General features: G+C 39.6%; 1 long non-coding RNA gene across 4 annotated transcripts in view; it reads left to right on the top strand.

Annotated features, from left to right (window-relative positions):
• The first annotated feature begins 3,468 nt into the window (after positions 1-3,468).
• Positions 3,469-19,761, top strand: part of LOC119240779 (uncharacterized) — a 274,220-nt gene continuing 257,927 nt past the window's right edge. For 3 of the 4 annotated variants that reach the window (XR_008551061.1, XR_008551060.1, XR_005124192.2), the window contains exon 1: positions 3,469-3,922. This is a non-coding gene — a long non-coding RNA (uncharacterized LOC119240779). The remainder of the gene's footprint in view (positions 3,923-19,761) is intronic. The other variant, XR_008551062.1, reaches the window with a different exon arrangement.

Here is a 19,761-nt window from a genome sequence, read left to right as displayed (position 1 = left end):
TATGGTGGAGAGATGATAGAACCAGTGAGTTTTGTACTTGTATAAAAGAGGGCTTAGTATGTTCAAGGAATAGTGAGAAACAGAATATGTTGACAGGTGGTAGAAACTAGTTTGAAAGGTATCAGCATGCAAAAGATGTAAAGCACTCAGTAAAGAAATTTGGTAGAAATTGATAGGTAAAGAAAATGATATATAAAGAATCAGTTTGTCTTAATCATATGTGACTTAGAAAGCTCAAACTGGTAGCAATGTGGGCAACATACATAGTCTAGAACAATGTCAGCAATTAAAATGTTGCAGAACAGCGTAGGGTTAGTCTTGTCCTTCCTGCTAGATATTGCCAGTTGCCTATCCAATATCTGTTCTCCCTTATTCCTTAGGGTAAGCCTCTGTATTGTCAAAGGTAATATTGTGATTAGGTTTCCTTATGAATAGGATGGGCTACTGACTGTAAGGGAAAGACACTGGATAAGGATTTTGAGGAATCTGTATTAATTAAGATGGGTTAAATTAGCTGAAGGCAAGTGTAGAAAGCAGAAGAATGTTCCCCAAAGATGTCTATGCCTAAACTTGGCCCCAGAGATCTATAAATCTATGAATATGTCACCTTAAAATGGCATAGAGAGATTAACGTTATAGATGGAATTAAGTTGCCAATCAATTGGATCCTGGATAATGTGGGGTGGTTCCCATGTAATTACAAGGGCCCTAAACGTGAAAGAGGGTAGAAGAAAAGCTCAGATTGATGAAGTGTGAGAAGGAGTCAAACTACTGTTGCTGCCTTTGAAAATGTAATAGGGGCAAAAGCCAAGGAATGCAGAGGCTCTAGAAGATGGAAAAGGTAGGGAAATAGATTTTCCCCAATAGTCTCCATAAAGAAATGTATCCCTTCTGTCACCTTGAGTATACTGTGGTGAAATCAATGTCAGATTTCTACCCTGTGGAACTATAAGGTACCACTTTTGTGTTTTTTTTCTTTTAGCCACTAAATTTGAGGTAATTTGATGTAGCAACAATAGAAAACAAAGACAACAGGCACCCCTGTGCTTCCCCCCAGCTTTTTTCTGACTGCTGGTATGCAGATGTGATGGTTGGAGTGCCAACATCCCTCTTGGACTATAAGGCAAACCTGATAATGTGGACGCCATGCATTCAAGATAATAGACCAATAGATAGAAGCACTTGGGCTCCTGGCAGCTAAGTTTTGGGCTGTCAACCTCTGACTTTCTTCTAAATGAGAGAAAAATGAACCTATCCAATTTCCAGTGCTGTGATAAATGTGAGTTGTTAATTCAATGGGTGAGTGTATTGTCACTATAAAGACCATAATTGCTTCACATAGGATCATTTTAAAATTCAAACTAGAAAAAAAAATGACTCTATTTCAGTCAACACACCTTTATTTTTATTTTATTTTTTATTTATTTTCGTACATCAGTGTTCTCCCCTCAGGTGTAGTCCCCATAGTTCTTCCACTACCATAGCCCCTGTGAACAATCACCTTGGTCCCTGGTGCTCTTCCCTTTCCTCTTTGGACCCCCCTCTCTAAACCTCCCTTGCTGTTTTCAAGTCTATGATCAGCTTGCAAATTTTCCTGACACATTATTTGGTTTCCCTATGCTCCACCTGTAAGTGAAACCATTCAATATTTTTCTTTTTCCTTCTGCCTTATTTTGCTTAGCATAATCCCTTCCAGTTCTATTCATGTTGCTACAAATGGCATGAGTTTATCATTTTTGATAACTGAATAGTATTCCATTGTGTATATATGCCACATTTTCTTGATCCAATCATCTGTTTTGGGGCATTTAGGTTGTTTCCATATCTTAGCTATTGTAAATAGTGCTGCAATAAACATAAGAGAACAGTACCTTTAGATTCAGGGATGAGTGCCTGTTCTCATGGAAGGAAATGATTTGCATACCCTGATGACAGGAGGCAAGGTTGTCTGCAGCTCAGAGCACCAGCCTTGACTGAGGGTCCCTCCCCACCATGCTGTGGGGCTCCCTGATCTCTAGGCAATCTCTGGGTCAGATAATTAAATGTCCTTCCTATTTTGCACTTACCTGCTGCCAGGCCATGAGGATGGCAACCTTTCGAAACTAGATTTCTCTTAGGCTTTATCTAACTGTTGAAAGCATAGCTTGCTCTGTACTAGTATAAATCAACACATTTGGAACAGGGGGCTAAATTTTATTCTTCTCTCAGGCAAAACATAAAAACAAACAAAACAACCCCTATGCCTAAACTCTTCCTAACCCTCCTAATTACAAGAAGGAAAATATGTCAGGAAATTTCATTTATTCAACAGCAGGCAAGGAAATTTTCACTGCAAGGACCTTGGATAAGGAGACCATGTCATAGCAGCTCAGCAGTGGCTGCTGGAAGTGTTGCAGGTGTGGAGAGGCAATGGATTTACTTCTAAGGTACATATACATACAACTTCCTTATATTCATGCAAGGAATCAATGCTAGTTAGGCTTTGAAGTAGAGGCTGGGCACACTCTTTTCTTTGTACACTTAGAGAATTTCTATTGCATTTTGATACTCTGTGACATCATTTCTTTTCAAGAACAAATTGGTGTGTGTGTGTCCATGTAGGCAAATAAACACTTTCATTTAATAGAGAAAAGAAACATTTAAATAGCATCCTGAAAACGTCAGGACAACAAAAATTATTATTATTATTTTAAATAGAGATGTCCTTCCATTTCTGTGCTGTCTGTATTACCTCTCCTCCATCACGTCCTCCCTTGCCCTTTTTCTTTGCAGGGTAAGAATTCTGTCTTCTCTGTCAGAGAAGTGGTCTATTTTTATATTTCCAGATTTTCAGGTCTCCGTCATTAAACATGACAGAGGGATTTAGGGGAAGGGAGTCATTGTTTGAAAAAATAAAACCATTTTTTGACTGTGACTTAGACAGCATGGCAGATTAAATCTGAATTTGGAAACTATTTTCACATTGTGCACTGGCATGTGGCGTTTAGACAGGGACGAGGCGTCAGTTACTGAAAAGGGTACATTTGGGGGTCGGAATTTGATTGGATTTGATTCAGAGGCTAAACTTCCTCATGCTGCTTTCATATGCAGATCTCCCTTTCTTATCTGGGTTTCTCAAGCTTGATCGGGAAAGGTCTTTAAACTGGCAGGTTGGACTTCGTGTTCTTTAGAAAGAAAGCTGTCTCCTTTTCTCTTCTCCAGAGGCACTGCAAATTCGGACAGGCACAAAGCTAGGAACATAACCAAGGGCAGAAAAAAATTCGCCCCCATGTTCTATTTGTTAAACTGACCTGCAGGTCACAACCTGAGAGTTTATGGATCGGTGGGGCCTGGTGTCTGCATAAGCATGTTTTCTGGACTTTGGCTGAAGCTAAATTCCTGACTTCTGAAAGAGGAGTGGGTGTGGACTTCCAGCAGGAATAGCCAGTGGGAAGGAAGTAATATTCATTAAGAGTGTCTCATGCAAGCCGTGCGAGGCTAAGCATGCTCAGTGTAAATTCTCCTGTAGCCTGTCAAGCTATGTTTGAACTCGTTCCAGAATACTGGATTTACTTTTTTTTTTCCACCAGGAAGAATGCTCGATTAGACTGCATTTTGCCCTGCTTTCTTTCTCTCCTTTCTCTATTTCTTTCTTTCTTTAGCCCCCTCATCTTTCTTTTTCTTTCTTTCCTTTTTTATTTCTCTTTCTGTTTTCTTTCTCTCTCTCTTCCTTTCTTTACCCTCTTTCTACCAGAAGATTGGAAATACTATTCTTTTCTAATCAGTTCAGTAATATAATGTCCTTCAGGGTCCACATGAGCATTTCAGTGGAGAAGAAAAGAAACTTTGCTACCTGGGAACTGAAGACTACTTAGGTCAGTGAATGCTAATAAAGTCCTAAAGGACTTATGGAGCCAGGAGTTAACTTTTCTCAACTGTTAAGGTAATCTGCAGCAAATATAATTGCCTTTTCAACTAAGTGGGTGTACACCTTTTTTTTTTTTCCACACAAAAGTATGTTTTTCATATGTTGGAGTGATTTTCCAAACACAGGGGAAATATGTCTTTTGGTTAATTTGCATTTGAAAGAACCTCTTTTTTTTATTAGAGGTTTTCTCTCTCTACCACAAATTATGTGTTTTTCAAATAAATATTGTGGCAAGCTGATGTAGCCATAATGGTCTGAATGTGGATGTGTTCTGTGTTATATTAATTCTTGGCGTGGGTTGGTTTGGTGAAAGTTATTGCTTTTGTTGCTGCCAAAGATGAAAGAGAGTTTGTTTTTTGTTGCTGTTGTTTTTGGAACTTTTGGTGGGCTTGAGGCTGTATTGTGAGCCCCTGCTAGGGAGCGAGCCATCTCTTTCTCTGTTTAATGTTCATTTTTCACAGTCTTCAACCCTAAGAAAGGGAGACTGATTTTTTTTTTTTTTAGAATCTGTGTAGGAGTGGAGTTTTTCTTAAATGTAGTTTTGGAGGGAAACAGCATATAGAAAGACAGAATCAAGGCTTATGATGCAGAAATTAAAGCAAGACCTTGGTGAATATAAGCAATTAGTGCAAAAATACTGTCTGATTTAGTCTCACTAATTCTCTCTAGGTTAATAATTTTACTTCTGAATTTTAAAAAAAAGATAGCTCAGACTTTAAGGGGCTATCTTACATTATCAGTCAATGACACAGAAAACTCAGAGTGGAGCAATGTTAAGGTCTCTGATAAAGCAAGTTGGCAGAGGCGGCCCCTTTAAAACATCTGAGGACCGAGGCTCTGAAACCACATGGTTTCATGCAGGAACAGTGTATCCTGGGCTAAAGCAGTTTAATTTTATTCAAGAATTTTAAGAGTAAAAGGGGATTTATTTCTTTTCAAAAAAGAACAGCCAGGCGAGGATTATTGATCAGTCAGGGATTAAATATTTGCTGGAATACAAAGCGTCACATAGTATCAATGTGTAAATCAGACTGGCCAGCTATTCAGGGAATGTAAATGAAAAACCATCGTTTTATATGGAATCAAATGCAGGAGCATCCCTGCTCTTCATTTTCCGTCTTTATGTCCAGAAAAGGCTGATAGAGGTGGGGCAGGATGTGATGAGCTGATCTTGCTCTCTAAACTGTCCATCTGTTCTTACTGGGCAGCTGAACCCCCGAGCCGCGTGGGAAGGACCCTCGGGGGAGATGATGAAGAAGAGGCCAGCCCCACCAGGGCTGTGATCTGCTCTCCGGCCTGTGATTTAGACATAAGTAGTGGAGCTAAGTGGATGCATCTAAATCCACTTCCTTCCTTCTGCTCCCTGGGCTTTGATTTAGTACCAATCGCTGAAATTCTGCACCTGCCTCTGTTTTTCATAAGTAAAAGCTTCTCCCGATGCCGAGATGGTGGTTTATTTGATATACATTGATCCCCAAGGAGATAGCCGAAGTGATTCAGTTGTGTTTTGGTTTTTTCTTTCTTCCCTAACATGTGGCATAGATCTTGATGAGTTTAATTGAAACAACAAATCCTTTCTAGGTGGGAGAGCATACTTCTTCATGAAAGTGTGTGTGTCTGTGTGTGTGTGGTGTGTTTATGTGTGTAGTATGTGTGTATGCATGTGTGGTGTGTGATGTGTGTATATGTATGGGTGGGGAGTTGTGTGTAAATGTGTGGGTGGTGAGTGTGTGTGGTATATGTGTATGTGTGTGGTGTGTGTGGGTGTGGTGTGTGTATATGTGTGTGTGGTGTGTGTGATGCGTGTATATGCATGGATGGTGAGGGTGTGTGTGTATGATGTGTGTGTGTATGGGTATGTGTGTGGGTGGGGGGTGTGTATGTGTGTGGTATGTGTATATGTATGGATGGTGAGGGTGTGTGTATGGTGTGTATGTATGGGTATGTGTGGGTGTAGTGTATGTATGTATGTGTGGTGTGTGTGGTGTGTGTATATGCATGGATGGTGAGGGTGTGTGTATGATGTGTGTGTGGTGTGTATGGTGTGTGTATATGCATGGATGGAGAGGGTGTGTATGATATGTGTGTGTATGGGTGTGTATATGTGGTTTGTGTGGTGTATGTATATGCATGGATGATGAGAGTGTGTTTGTGTATGATGTGTGTGTATGGGTGTGTGTGGATGTGTTTTGTGTTGTGTGTGTGGTATGTGTATATGTATGGATGGTGGGTATGTGTGTATGTGTGTATGGGTGTGTGTGTGTGTGGTGTGTGTGTGTGGTGTGTGTGTGTGTGATGTGTATATTTGTGGGTGGTGTGTGCCACTTGCAGTCTGGGCTCTACAAGTGTGCTGTGTGGAAGACTTTGCATAACTGAGGACATTTGTCTGGAGTCAGGGAGCCTTTCATTGCCTTGGCTCTGTTTCCATTGAAGAGAGGAGGCGCACATTCTGGAGCATTCTATAACTCTTTTCTCTGACTCCCTTTCCTATCACTGCACTCCCTCCCTGGCCCTGTTCCCTCTTCATGACCTGTGTCTGGAAGAAAAGCACTGAAACCTTTCATGGCACAAAGGAAAACCAGTGTGTATACAAAGAGACAGAGAAGGAACAAAGACAGGCCTCTTCATGTTCACATCTGGAGAAAATTTAGATTGTGACAACGGAAAGTGAGTGGGAGAGAAAAGGTCTGACATCACATTAAAAAAAAAATGCATATAATTGCCTTCCTGGAGGGTTACTTGTCTTAAGTTTTCTGAGTGTTTTTATACCCTGCCCAAACCCTGCCCATTGGACCCAGGGAAGGAAGTATTATATCTTTAGTTTGTAGTGAAATCCAGTGATTTGTCCAAAGCAGTGTCTGGTTTAGAATCAGGACACTGAGCCCTTAGTCTCTAGCTCATGACTACCTATATCATGATAGTGATACTGTAGGGTCAATTTCTGTATTTTGGACTCAGTTTCTACATTCTTTTGGAGGTTTTGGACAGGAGCAACTATTTTGCTCAGCAGTGTCTCAAACTGAATTCACTGTAATAGTATCCTAAATTTCATAAAACTTTTAAAGAGATTTGTTAATTGTTTAGAGTCAGTGTTGATATTCTCAGTTGATAAACAATAAAACTGAAAGCTGAAATGACTTGCTACCTAAGCTCAGTGGGACGGGAATTTAAGTTGCTCATCTCAGGATTCGAGATTCTGACTTTGTGAAGCTATGGGGGCCCTGTGGGTGACTGAGGCAGAGAGGATGTATAGAGAGGAGTTCTGTGACTCAGGAAGGTGAAAAAGTATGGTGGTTCCAGGGAGTTAAAATATGGTGAGTCCTATTACAAAACAGTCTCAGGCTGGTGAAGTTGCATATTTTACCCACAGTCACTTGGGAGTTGAGGAGCTGGATTTAACTCTTATCTGTGGGTGGGGCCTCCCTGGTGGTGCAAGGGGCTAAGACGCAGCACTATGAAGCAATCGGCAGCCACTGCAGCATGAGTTTGATGATCCCTGGCCAGGGAGTTGACCCACATGGCGCAGCAGACCTCTCCTTACTCACCTGCTGCTCCCCTCAGGTGTGTATTTCAGTCTATCCTCCTGTTGTGTTCCTCACTTTGTCTTTGGTGAATCCTCTCACCCCCCCCCACACCTCTGGCCTGTACCCCAGTTCTTGTATGCATATGTAAATCTTAAAAAAAAAATCTTTTCTGTGGGACCCCAAAGTATGTGCCATCTAGTGTCGCCACAAAGAATATGAATTTGGTTGTGTCCTCTGCTTCTTTTTATCATTATGTGTAGAATGGGATACCTTGACTGGGGTTGCTGTGGGATTATACGGTATGATGCATGTAAAGTACTTAGCACAGTGCTTGGCACTGAGTAAACCTTGCAATGTTTTGATCGGCACATGTTCTTGTTTGTGTTCTGTATCAGTCGAGGTAGACCCCAGCTTTTCTTATTGTAAATCCCGATGTGCTCTTAGCTTAACTTCCCAATCCTTAGGGCAGCTGTGTGGGTGAGTTAACACCCTTAGATTAGTAGCACTTAAGGCTTATTGCTGAAAATATTAAAACTGTGCTGGGTGGCATAGGTGGGTAACTAAGGCAAAAGCTTCCCAGTCCAGGGAGAGGCTGGGGGAGGTCATATGATAAATGGCACTAACTACCTTTGGTGGCCTTCAAATGCTGCAGAGCAAGCTTGTTGGATGTGAAAATTCTTTATGGAGGGAAGAATGTGTAGTCAGAACTCATTCTGGGCTCACAAGTCCAGTGGGTATGAAAAACCAATGGAGGCACATGTGCAAGTAGCTGTAGAATTATCAATATTTTGTATTTCATGGTCATTCTGACCATGGGCTATTAAGGCTGATGGTGTATTTAGGCCCCCAAACTCCTGGGCTTACACATGGCTTTATATTAGAAAGATCCCCTTAGAGAGAAAGCTCAAAGCCCACTTTTGACCAAATCTGTGCCTTTAATTGAGTTTTCTCTGTATAAATACATAGTCACAGGACTACAAAACCAGAGGGCAGGATTGCTGCCCACAGCACAACTTGAGTCTAGCTCAAAGGCATGGGGCACTTAGTGTAGATCAACAAGACAGGCTGGGTGATGCAGAAGGAGAAGCAGAATTCAGAGGCAGTGGCTGATGATGAAAGATTTAAAATCCCTATTTAAAATTCTTAAATTCTTTTGAGTTAGTGCTTTCCTTCAGAGGCTTCACCATCACCTTTATTTGTTTGTCCATGCTGGGAAGAGAAGGTCATCGTGGGGGGTGTGGTACATGTAGACAACTGTTGGTTTATTGGTCATTTATTATGTGCCCAACATGATACTTCATGTTTTACCAACATTAGCTTCTTTAAAGTTTGTGATATTCTTGTTAAGTTTAAAGAGGAGGAACTGAAATGAAAAGAATTATATGCCCACTGAGGCAAAGAAGGTTCATGTGATAGGCCAATGGGGCCTGTGATGTCCTGTATAAATGGAAGTTATACAAGAGGGATTTTAGGTAGAAAAAGATGACTGTGTTCTGATGGACTCTTACCTATCCAGTAGCATTTCTACAAGTTCCTTATTTGGGTGGTACCTATGTCTTGCCTTATTCTAAATCTATCAACACATATTGTCCAGATTTGGGCAAGCCTTCTCCCATAAAGAGCTCCATTCCACTTGAATAACGAATCTAAATAATCTCCCCCCTCCCCCTGCCCTTCACAAGTAGGTCCAAGTTTTGCAATTTCATACATGAAGACCTTGGTAATTGTTAGGTAACATAGTTGCCTATCAGTATCCGTGGGGGATTGGTTCCAGAAATCCCCTGTGGACACCAAAATCCTTGAATGCGCTAGTTCCTTATTTAAGATGGTGTAGTATTTGCACATAACTTATGTATATCCCCCATACATTTAGATCATCTCTAGATTACTTATAGTGTCTAACACAATGTAAATGCTGTGTAAACAGTTTTTATACTGTATTGTTTAGGGGATAATAACAAGGAGAAAAAACTCTATTCATGTTCAATACAGACACAACCCTCATAGGCCTAAGTGCCCAGTATTTACTTTCCACTCTGGGTTGGTTGAATCTGTGGATGCAGAGGGTTGTCTCTATCACATAGCTTAAAGACAGAAACTGGTGTGAAATGATGGAGCTTTGAATTTGGACCGTGGAATTTCTAGTTGAGTGAATTTGAGTAAATTCTTTTCACAGTGCCTCAATTTTTAAATCAGAATACTGGAATGTCAATAACAATTTCCTCAGAATGATCAAATGAGGAAGTGATTCTTAAAAATGTAGTTTTCTATAAAGATACCATTTGTTATATTTTTTTCCCTCTTGCTGTTATCTCAGAGTCCTAGTACTTTCATTTTTCTGTTCTGAAGACATTCTCCTTCCCTCACTCAGAGGGAAGATGTGATTAACTGATCCAGGCAAACTTCTTTGTATCAGAGTACTGAAAACTCTTTGATTGCCCAAGTTAGCTTTATATTTCCTAAATTACTAAAAGATGGAAGACTTGGAAAAGAGAGGGAAATTGTAGCCAGAGCAGAACTGGGTAGACTCTAAGAAATTCCTAAATGCAATAAGATAGGAACAGTAAATCATTATCAAACAAATTGTTGACACATTGTATTTCCTCCAACTCTTTGAGAAGATGGGAAAAGCACCATACCAATTAGGATGCTGCTTAAAAAAAATGATGTGTTGGCAAGGATGTGGAGAAATTGGAACCCTTATGCACTATCAATGGGAATGTAAAATGGTCTGGCTTCTGTAGAAAACAATATGACTATTCCTCAAAGAGCTCAATATAGAATTATATATGATCCGGCATTTCCATTTCTTAGTATATAACAAAAATAATTGAAAGCAGTATGTCAAAGGGATATTTTTATACCATGTTCATAGCAACATTATTATCAAAAGCCAAACAAAGCAATCCAATGTCTGTCACTGGATAAGTAGTAAAACAATTATGGTATATCCATAAATGGAATATTATTCAGCCTTAAAAAGGAAGAAATTTTTGACACGTTACAATGTGAATGAACCTTGAGGATATTATGTCAAGTGAAATAAACCTGACATTAAAGACAAATGTGGAATGATTGCACTTCCATGAGGTACATAGAGTTGTTAAATTCATAGAGGTGGAAAGTAAAATGGTGGTTGGTGGGGGCTGGGGGAAATGGTGAGTTATTATTTAATGAGTACAGAGTTTCAGCTTGGTAAGGTAAAAACATTTTGGAGATGGATGGTAGTGATAGTGATGGTTGCACAATAATATGACTGTACTTAATGCCACTGAAATGCATATTTAAAAATGGTTGAGGTAGTAAACTTTATGTTGTTAATTTTACCATAATAAAAATGAAAAATATTGTGAATATAAAAAATTCAGTATATTAGATATTTTTAAAGGCTTACCTCCTAGAATATTTGTTTCCATAATAAAATGCAGCTGGGCCTCTCTGGTGGCACAGGCGGTTGGGCGCCGCACTTTGAAGCTGTCCGCAGCCTCTGCAGTGCCAGTTCGATCCCAGCCAGCTGGGGAGAAACCCACATGGCGCAGCAGACCTCTCCTGTCTCGCCCGCTGCTCCCCTCAGCAGTGTATTTCGTCATTCTGCCTGTTCTGTTCCCCACTCTGTCACTGGTGAATCCTCTCACCCCCTGCACCTCTGGCCTGTACCCCAGTTCTTGCATAAATAAATAAATCTTAAAAAAAATCTTAAAAAAATAAAATTAAATGCAGCTGTGTGTGAGGAAGAATAGGCTCAAGCTGAGGAGGAAAAGAGAATGAAATCATTCAATAAATGTAGTTTGTGGATATGAAAAAAAGAAAAGGAAAATATAGAAGAAAAATTGGATCTCAGTAAATAGCAATGAAAATCTCAGAACTTTTATCAGGGCTTAGTGTAGTGTTTTGTTTTGATACTTTGTTTATGTAACACACATACTTAAATTGTTTATTCGGGGTGGCACTTGGTAGCTGATATAGATTGTGGAGGTACACAGATCCCTCCTGACCTGCCTTTTCACCGAACCTTAATTTGCTATTGGATTAAATTTTCATCAAGGACCACCATTGCAAAAGATCTGGGGTGGGAAAAATTGTACACCTCAAGAGAAATAAAAAAGCCACCCATACTCTGGCAGAGGGAGGGGAGGCAAAGCAACTCGCATGTACTGAGTGACTATTTTGTACCAGGTGTTGGTGTTTATTATTCATTTAATCCTCTCTATTACCTCTAAAGTCATTCTTCATAATGCCATATTATAAAGGTGCATTTCCCAAGACCCTTTTGCTACTGAGTGGTGAGGTCCAGACTGGAACCCAGCTCTATCAGAGCCTCAGCCTTATTCTACTCATCATGCCATAGCTTTAGAAATGACCTTTCTTCAGTTAACTCTCTTTCTGGAACAGACATGTTTCCCACACTCAGCTGAGGGTCCAATAGGGAGCTGGTGGTGGGGTTGGGGGAGGGGGCTGCGTCTCAGCATTAGCATCCACAATTTGAACATCATTTTAAATTTTCACAAATACTTAAATTGCAACATTTAACATTCCTGAGTAAAAAGATCCAGAAGCACAGGTGTCTGGAGAGCATCTTTTCTGCAGCGCTATCCTGGGTTCAGGTGTTGAAATAAATGAACCCGGAGGGCTCAGCCCCCTCCCAGGAAGGCTGTTCTCAGACTCCTTTGTTTGGTTTCTGCACGGCCATCAATGCATCATTCCTTCTGCTTCAGCTCTTTGAGAATCCCATCTTCTCTATTGATTTCCCACAGAACGTTTACTGCTCTCCAAGGTGTGACCTGTACCTCTAGCTAATTTATTTCTGTCATGGCTGTAGGATTTAGGAATGAAGGGGGAGGGGTGGGGGAGGAGCTGGGCTGAATAAGGGAGGAGCATGAGGAGCCAGCGATGTATCCAAGATGTGGGAAATAAATTCAGCATTCGAGCCCCCGACAGGCGTGCCTGCAGCTCTGGAGGGCAGTTCCGTGCACACAGCAAGGGGACTTTGTTTGAAAAGCTGCTCGGTAAGAGGGAAGCGCTAGCCACGGGGTTTCAGAAGGCCAGGAATTATAGCAGGGCCCCATGGGGATGGAAAAGCAAGGAAAGAATGTGTTTGAAAATAACAGTCTTGACTGTTCAGGAGTCAGTCACCATATTGAACAGTATGTGGTAGGAAGCAGCTAGTAAAGTCATGTTCTCTCTTCATTATGGGGTTTTCAACTACGGGGCATCCCTGTCAGTTCTTGGAATGGCATTTGCAGTGAGTGACATGCAAGATAGTAAATCGAATCACTTTAACATAAACCTCCCTTACCTTCCATGCCCAGAACACACAAAGTTACCTGATTTGACTAGATAACTATTCAAATGTCCACTTCATTTTCTTTCTGGGAAAACAACTTACAAGGTGTCTATGGAAAATCGGGCTATAAACTTGCATAGGGTAGAATGCAGATTACTTACTATTTTTGCCTGGATAGTGATTCACATTTGTTAATTGAATAGACAAGTCATATTTGAAGAGCATTTTAAGGTTTTCAAGGTTTTTTTTTTTTAAATATATGTGTGTTATTTTATTTCGTTTCCATAATAAGGCTAAGGAGTAGATGCTATTAGTTGAAGAAATTCTGGTTCATTAGCCAGCTAGCTGCTTAACTCATGGTCACATGACTAATAAATGGCAAATTTGGGCTTAGGGCTTCTGATTTCAGATTCATTTTGCACTACACAATGCCCAGGAATGCAGGGGACACAAAATTTACCAAGTTCAGCCATCACAGAATAACAGAAGCTAGGAGTAAAAGAAATGAGCATCAGAATTTCCCCAACCACTTAGACTAATATAGGGTGAACCCAGTGTTGAACCAAATATACAGATGTCCAAGCTTCCACTCTTGTGATTTATGCTTAAGGTCAGTCCATAAGAGGTATGACAGGGCCTTAACATACAGGGTAACACATTCACTAGTGACAGTTTCTTTCTCTTTTCTATTTACTACTTTCAACCGCATCCCAAATATTCACACGGATTCTCTGTCACTCTGTACTGGAATATAATAAAATGTCATTATTGCTCAGATGTAACCATCCATTATAATTTATTCAAGGCTGGACATGAGAATAGCAATTAATTGTGCTGCTGGCTAAAGGACTTCTTGTCTGTAAATCTGAGGTACACACCATCAAAACACCCACAGTCCTCCAACGTAGTCCATTTGCTTTCTCCCTACATTGTTCTCCACCCTCCTTCTCCCCCTTCTGGTAGTTTCAGTTCTTAGTGAGATTTCTTGGGTGAGTTCTTAGTTTGGCTTTATTTGACCCTTCCTTTGGTTTCTCTATATTCTACTTCTAAGTGATGCCATCCAGTATTTGTCTTTCCCCTCTGACTTATTTCATTTAGCATAATCCCTTCCTGCTCTGTCCAAGTTGCTGCAAATGACAAGAGCTTATCTTTTTGATAACTGAGTAGTATTCCTTTGTGTATATATACTGCAACTTCCTGACCCATTCATCTGTATTTGTGCACTTAGGTTGTTTCTATATCTTGCCTGTCGTAAATAGTGCATGTTTACAACATGTGAGTGCATGTTTCCCTTTAAATTAATTTTTTTTTGGTATTCTTTGAATAGATGCCTCAGAGTGGAATTGCTGGGTCATATGGCAGATCCATTTTCAATCTTTTGAGAAACCTCCATACTGTTTTCCATAGGGGTTGTTGGATTAGTATATATCCCACCAACAGTATTAGAGAGTTCCTTTTCTCCAAATCCTCACCCCTGCTGTGTAACTTTGGCAGGCATCTTAACCACTATTGCCTTAGGGAGACATCAATTAGGTTATTTTTTGGGACTTTTCCAGTTTTAAAGTTCTAGATTTAAGAAATGAGAGAATGCATTGTTAGGTTTCCTTTAAATAGTCTGCCAGCTAATTTTTCTGATTCTTTTACTTTGAATTCATTTATCAAACCTGCTAGACAGAAAAAAATAAATTACACCTCGAATTAGCCACCTCTTTTTCATCAGATCTTAATAAAGAGAAGAAAATTCATCTCCATGTCTGTGGCAAAACGTCTTTGACCACAAGAAAATCTTTCTTCAGGTTTTTTTTTTTTTAAGGTAAAAATGCTCAAAGCATGAAACTAATACATTTTTAAGATTTGAAAAGTGTCAAAAATGATCTTTATCTTTAATTATAATATGTAAGAGAAAATAGACACTGCAATAACTTAATAGCCCATCAAAATACTATCTTCAAGGGTCATTTAGCATTGCCATGATAAATTGCTATTTTTAGAAGCTTATGTAACCAAATAAAGAATGTGTTCTTGGCTATGGCCATGAAGACAAGTTATTATCGTAGGAGGGACAAAGGAATCCAAGAGGCTCATGAGAGACGAAGCCAATTGCAAAAGGACATTTTATAGAGTGCCCTTTCTCTCCAGTCTCCATTTTCTGCTCTCAGCATAATGCAGTGCATTTCAGAGCCATTTTCATTTTTGAAGTGCTCTTTCATCATTAGCTAATAAATACTCATCAATGAATTTTCCTCCTCCACTTGGAAGTTGGAGGAAAAAGAAAAATAAATCACTTTCTATTTCACAAGTATTATTCCCTTTTGGGCTTTCCCTCCTGTGCTTCTAATGGAAAAAAGAAATAAATTATACCTACTCATTTGATAGGACCAAAGACTTACCATTCTTTCCATAGAGAGCACCTGGAAATTTGCATCAGCTATTAATGACCTTTAGTAACTAACTAAAAAAGTAGCAAAAGGAATGTCTGTCTCCCATTACCAAACGCTATACTGTTTAGTGTCTCTTGAGGACAGTTAACTGGAAATATGCCTTGGGGGGGTCTTCATCAGAGAGCTGAGTATGGGAGAGTTGAGCTGGGAGGAGGTGCTGTTTGTCTGAACATGGTCCTCCAGTAGACTATATATCTCTTATTTCCAGGGTCAAAAAGTTATGGTTTTGGAATTTTTAAATTCTTTGGTATCTATGCTTTTTCTCCCCTAGACATCATCATATTTCCACTTAGATTTGGCTATAGGGTCATAGTTCCTACTATAGTGAATTATATTACATATACTTAAAGTTGCTCCCAGACTGGTCTAGCTGTACATGGGTTTTGAGGAAGCCGCTTTGATTATAGCATAAGCTATATCTTACTGGGTTTCTGCTGCCTTCCTGTCTATAATAGTGTTGTTCAACAGCAGATCTATAATGTGAGCCACATGTGAGATTTAAAATTGTATGGTAATTGCATTAAAAAATAGGTTAAATTTTTATTTTAATACATGAATTAAATTTTTTATTTAATACTTTCTATTTTAATACATTGAATGTATTTTACACCAGTAAATTATTTTTTACTTGACCCAACATATTATCACTTCAACATGTTAATGAAATTTGACTTTTAAAAATGAAATCGATGAGTTTTGGTGTATATTTTACACTTACACTGCACCTCAGTTTGGACTAGCCACATTTCAAGTATCAGCAGCCACTTTCATATACCAGGTGCTACTGTATTGGATAATGCAGATCTGTAGTTTTGGAGAGGAACTATTTAAAAAATATATATATATATATATATTTATAATAAATTTTATTTTTATATTCCCCATACAATAGCAACCCCCTTATTTTGACCCCAATCCCTCCCCTCCCGCCCCCTACCCCCCATAGAGTGTCTCTGGTTCATAGTTTTTTGTTGATTTTGATTTTCACTTTCTTATAGTTATTCATTTTCCTGGTCCCTTATTTAAGTTTTCTAGATTCCTGCTATGAGTGAGACCATCCGGTATTTTTCTTTTTCTTTCTGGCTTATTTCGCTGAGCATGATCCCTTCCAGCGCCATCCATGTTGCTGCAAATGGCATGTGTTTATCTTTTTTGCATGCTGAGTAATATTCCATGGTATATATGTACCACATCTTCTTGATCCATTCATCTATTTTTGGGCATTTGGGTTGTTTCCAAAGCTTAGCTATTGTAAATAGTGCTGCTATAAACATAGGGGTGCAGGTGCTCTTTGGAATTGATGATTCTGTGTCCTTTGGGTAAATACCTAGGAGTGGAATTGCTGGATCCTATGGAAGCTCTATGTTTAGTAGGTCAAGAAATCTCCACACAGCTCTCCATAGTGGTTGGGCCAGTTTGCACTCCCACCAACAGTGCAGGAGAGTTCCTTTTTCTCCACATCCTCGCCAACATTTGTTGTTGCTAGTTTTTTTTTTTAATATGTGCCATTCTCACTGGTGTTAGATGGTATCTCATGGTAGTTTTGATTTGCATTTCCCTGATGACAAGTGATGTTGAACATTTTTTCATATGCCTGTTGGCCATTTGCATTTCCTCTTTGGAGAAGTTTCTTTTTAGCTCTTCTGCCCATTTTTGACTGGGTTATTTTCTTTGTTTTTGTTGAGTCTCATCAGCTCTTTGTAAATTTTTGTGATCAGACCTTTATAATTAGTGTTGTGTGCAAAAATGTTCTCCCAGTCGGTGGGGTTTCTCTTTGTTTTTGTTATTGTCTCTTTTGCTATGCAGAAGCTCTTTAATTTGATGTAGTCTCAGCTATTTAGCTTTGCCTTCATTATCACTGCTTTGGGTGATGTGTCTGTAAAGATGTCTTTGATGTGAATATCATGTAGTGTTTCGCCTATATTTCCTTCTATGTATTAAAAAAATATTTTGAAATTAGAAGTTAAAAATCACAAAGTCAAATTCTCGTGTATATTGCTTTTTAAGACTTTCTCATTGTCAAATAACTTTGTTTTGTTTTTTCAGGAACAGGGGATGTGTTTTAGCATTTACCAGCAGGGGAGGGGTTAATAAATGTTTTCTCAAACCTTCCATTCACTCTGGAATTGACTGTAGTATGAAGGATGATCTCCTCCTCCCCATTTTGCTTTATGTTTTGCTGTACCCTAAACTTAGGTCTACTCAAGAATGAGGAAATAACAAGACTGATGATTTCTGATGGTGGTTAGGATTTGACTATGTTTGATTTGAGCTCAGTCCTGCAATTGCTATACTTTATGTAATTTTTACCCACTTCTAGCTTTTGGTGTCATCATTCTCTAAAACCATTTTTTGTGCTTATTTATTGTAGTTGTGTTCCAATGAAGGAAAAGGGTACTTCATATATTTATAGCTTCTTACCTCAACTCAGTTGAAGGAATTCTCATGGGTAGCAGTCTTGACCAAAAGAGACAGAAGTACCAGGTGGTCACAAAGCACCTCCCAAAACCTTGTACCTCATTCTTGGGCTGAATACCTCAGGTTTTGTTTTTAAAGGACACTATAGTTTGGCCTATCTGTCATTCCATAACCTGTAATTTTAGTCATTGGCACTTCTGTACATCCCCAGTGCAATGCTAATTAATTTTGATAATTATTTATCTTTGAACATCAACCATGAGCAAAGCAGTATGGTAGGTGCCATGGGACATAAAAGAAGGAAACGCCTTCTCCCTGCCTCCTGAAAGCTTAGCCTGACCAAGAACACTAACCTGATCCACAGTGTCCTAGTAAACTTCCAGAAGCAGAGGGTAGTTGCATGGCCTTGAGGTACTATGGGATACAATGAATGAATATTCACCAAGACTCTCCCATGACAAGAGTTCTACTAAGCGCTAGTGACAGATGAAGGCGTAATTTCTTTTCCTGAAGAGCCCTTAATCTGCTGTAAGTCTTGGCTATAAAACAACCAACTACAATGCCAAAGGAGACTTGATGTAAAAGGGAAACAGAACAAGAGAGACATGGAGGGAGGTGAGTCTTGAACCTCCCATCCAGGTTGGATCAGATGATGATGGTTTTCACAGGCAGGAAAGCAGCCTGGAGAGAAGGGGCCTGGATGAAGGCAATGGTGACTCCAGGGCTGTGAGCCCTGATGAAAAGTCATACCTGAGCTCCTTGCCTTCTCCCCAAATCCTGTGATTTAGTTATAGGACACTTGCTTCAAATTCTGACCATGTTCACTACAGTTGATGGATGTTTAAATGATTATTGTAAGTTAATGAGAATGCTTGTTTGATCAAGATACCAAGATCTGTGGTTGTCAAGATTCCAGTGTTTTTCTTTTCATTGTATTATTTTTATTAAGGTAATAATGGCTTAAAACATCATACATGTTCACACCTCTTCAGATGTGTGTTATGACACCACACCCACCACCAAAGCAACTGTAATCCTCCACCATATCCCACTGGGCCCTCCTTCCTCTTGTTCCCCACTTTTGCTGTCTCTGTCTGATAGCTTCAACTCTACAGTCATATTTCTAGGGTTTCTTTTGGTTTAGTTTTTCTGTGTCTTATGTTTATCTTTTTTTTCTTTTAAGATTTATTTTTTATTATATTCCACATACAATTGTACCCCCTTATTTTGACCCCAATTCCTCTTCTCCCCGCCCTCCCCCCCATAGTGTGTCTCTGGTTTATAGTTGCTTGTTGATTTTGATTTTTTCTTTATTATAGTTATTCTTTTTCCTGGTCCCTTATTTAGGTTTTCTAGATTCCTGCTATGAGTGAGACCATCCAGTATTTTTCTTTTTTTTTTTTCTGGATTATTTCACTAAGCATGATCCCTTCCAGCTCCATCCATGTTGCTGCAAATTGCATGAGTTTATGTTTTTTGATTGCTGAGTAACATCTTCTTGATCCATTCATCTATTTTTGGGCATTTGTGTTGTTTCCAAAGCTTAGCTATTGCAAATAGAGCTGTTATAAACATAGGGGTGCAGGTGCCCTTTTGAATTAATGTCTCTGTGTCCTTTGGGTAAATACCTAGGAGTGGAATTGCTGGATCATATGGAAGCTCCATCTTTAGCAGGTTGAGGAATCTCCACACAGCTTTCCATAGTGGTTGGACCAGTTTGTACTCCCACCAGCAGTCCGGGGAGTTCCTTTTTCTCCACATCCTTGCCAACATTTGTTGTTGATAGTTTTTTTTAATATGTGCCATTCTCACTGGTGTAAGATGGTATCTCGTTGTAGTTTTGATTTGCATTTCCCTGATTACAAGTGATGTTGAGGCAGACAGTACCTGGAACATGACCATGAACATTTCTGCTGTGTGTCTCACAAAAGGATGAGACCTTGAGGTTTAGGGAAGAGGGTGGTACCTCCAGGGAATCGGCCAATGTACAGTGTTACAGATTCATGCTTGTGACATCTTTATGGTGTCACAATATGCCAGACAGCCAGGAAATGCTGGTAATTTCATAGGCCCAGTCAGATAGGTGCCCAGTTGATTAGAGACAGAAGATGCTGGGGTCTTCTCTCTATGGTAGTATACAGTCCCTGAGGGATAACCTGATGTTATATTCCTCAGTGAGTACAAACT

The sequence above is a fragment of the Talpa occidentalis genome, unplaced genomic scaffold (genome assembly GCF_014898055.3).
Source record: "Talpa occidentalis isolate TD23 unplaced genomic scaffold, MPIMG_talOcc4v2.1 talOcc4.12, whole genome shotgun sequence".
In the NCBI taxonomy this organism is placed as follows: domain Eukaryota; kingdom Metazoa; phylum Chordata; class Mammalia; order Eulipotyphla; family Talpidae; genus Talpa; species Talpa occidentalis.
This window is presented reverse-complemented; position numbering and strand designations above follow the sequence as displayed.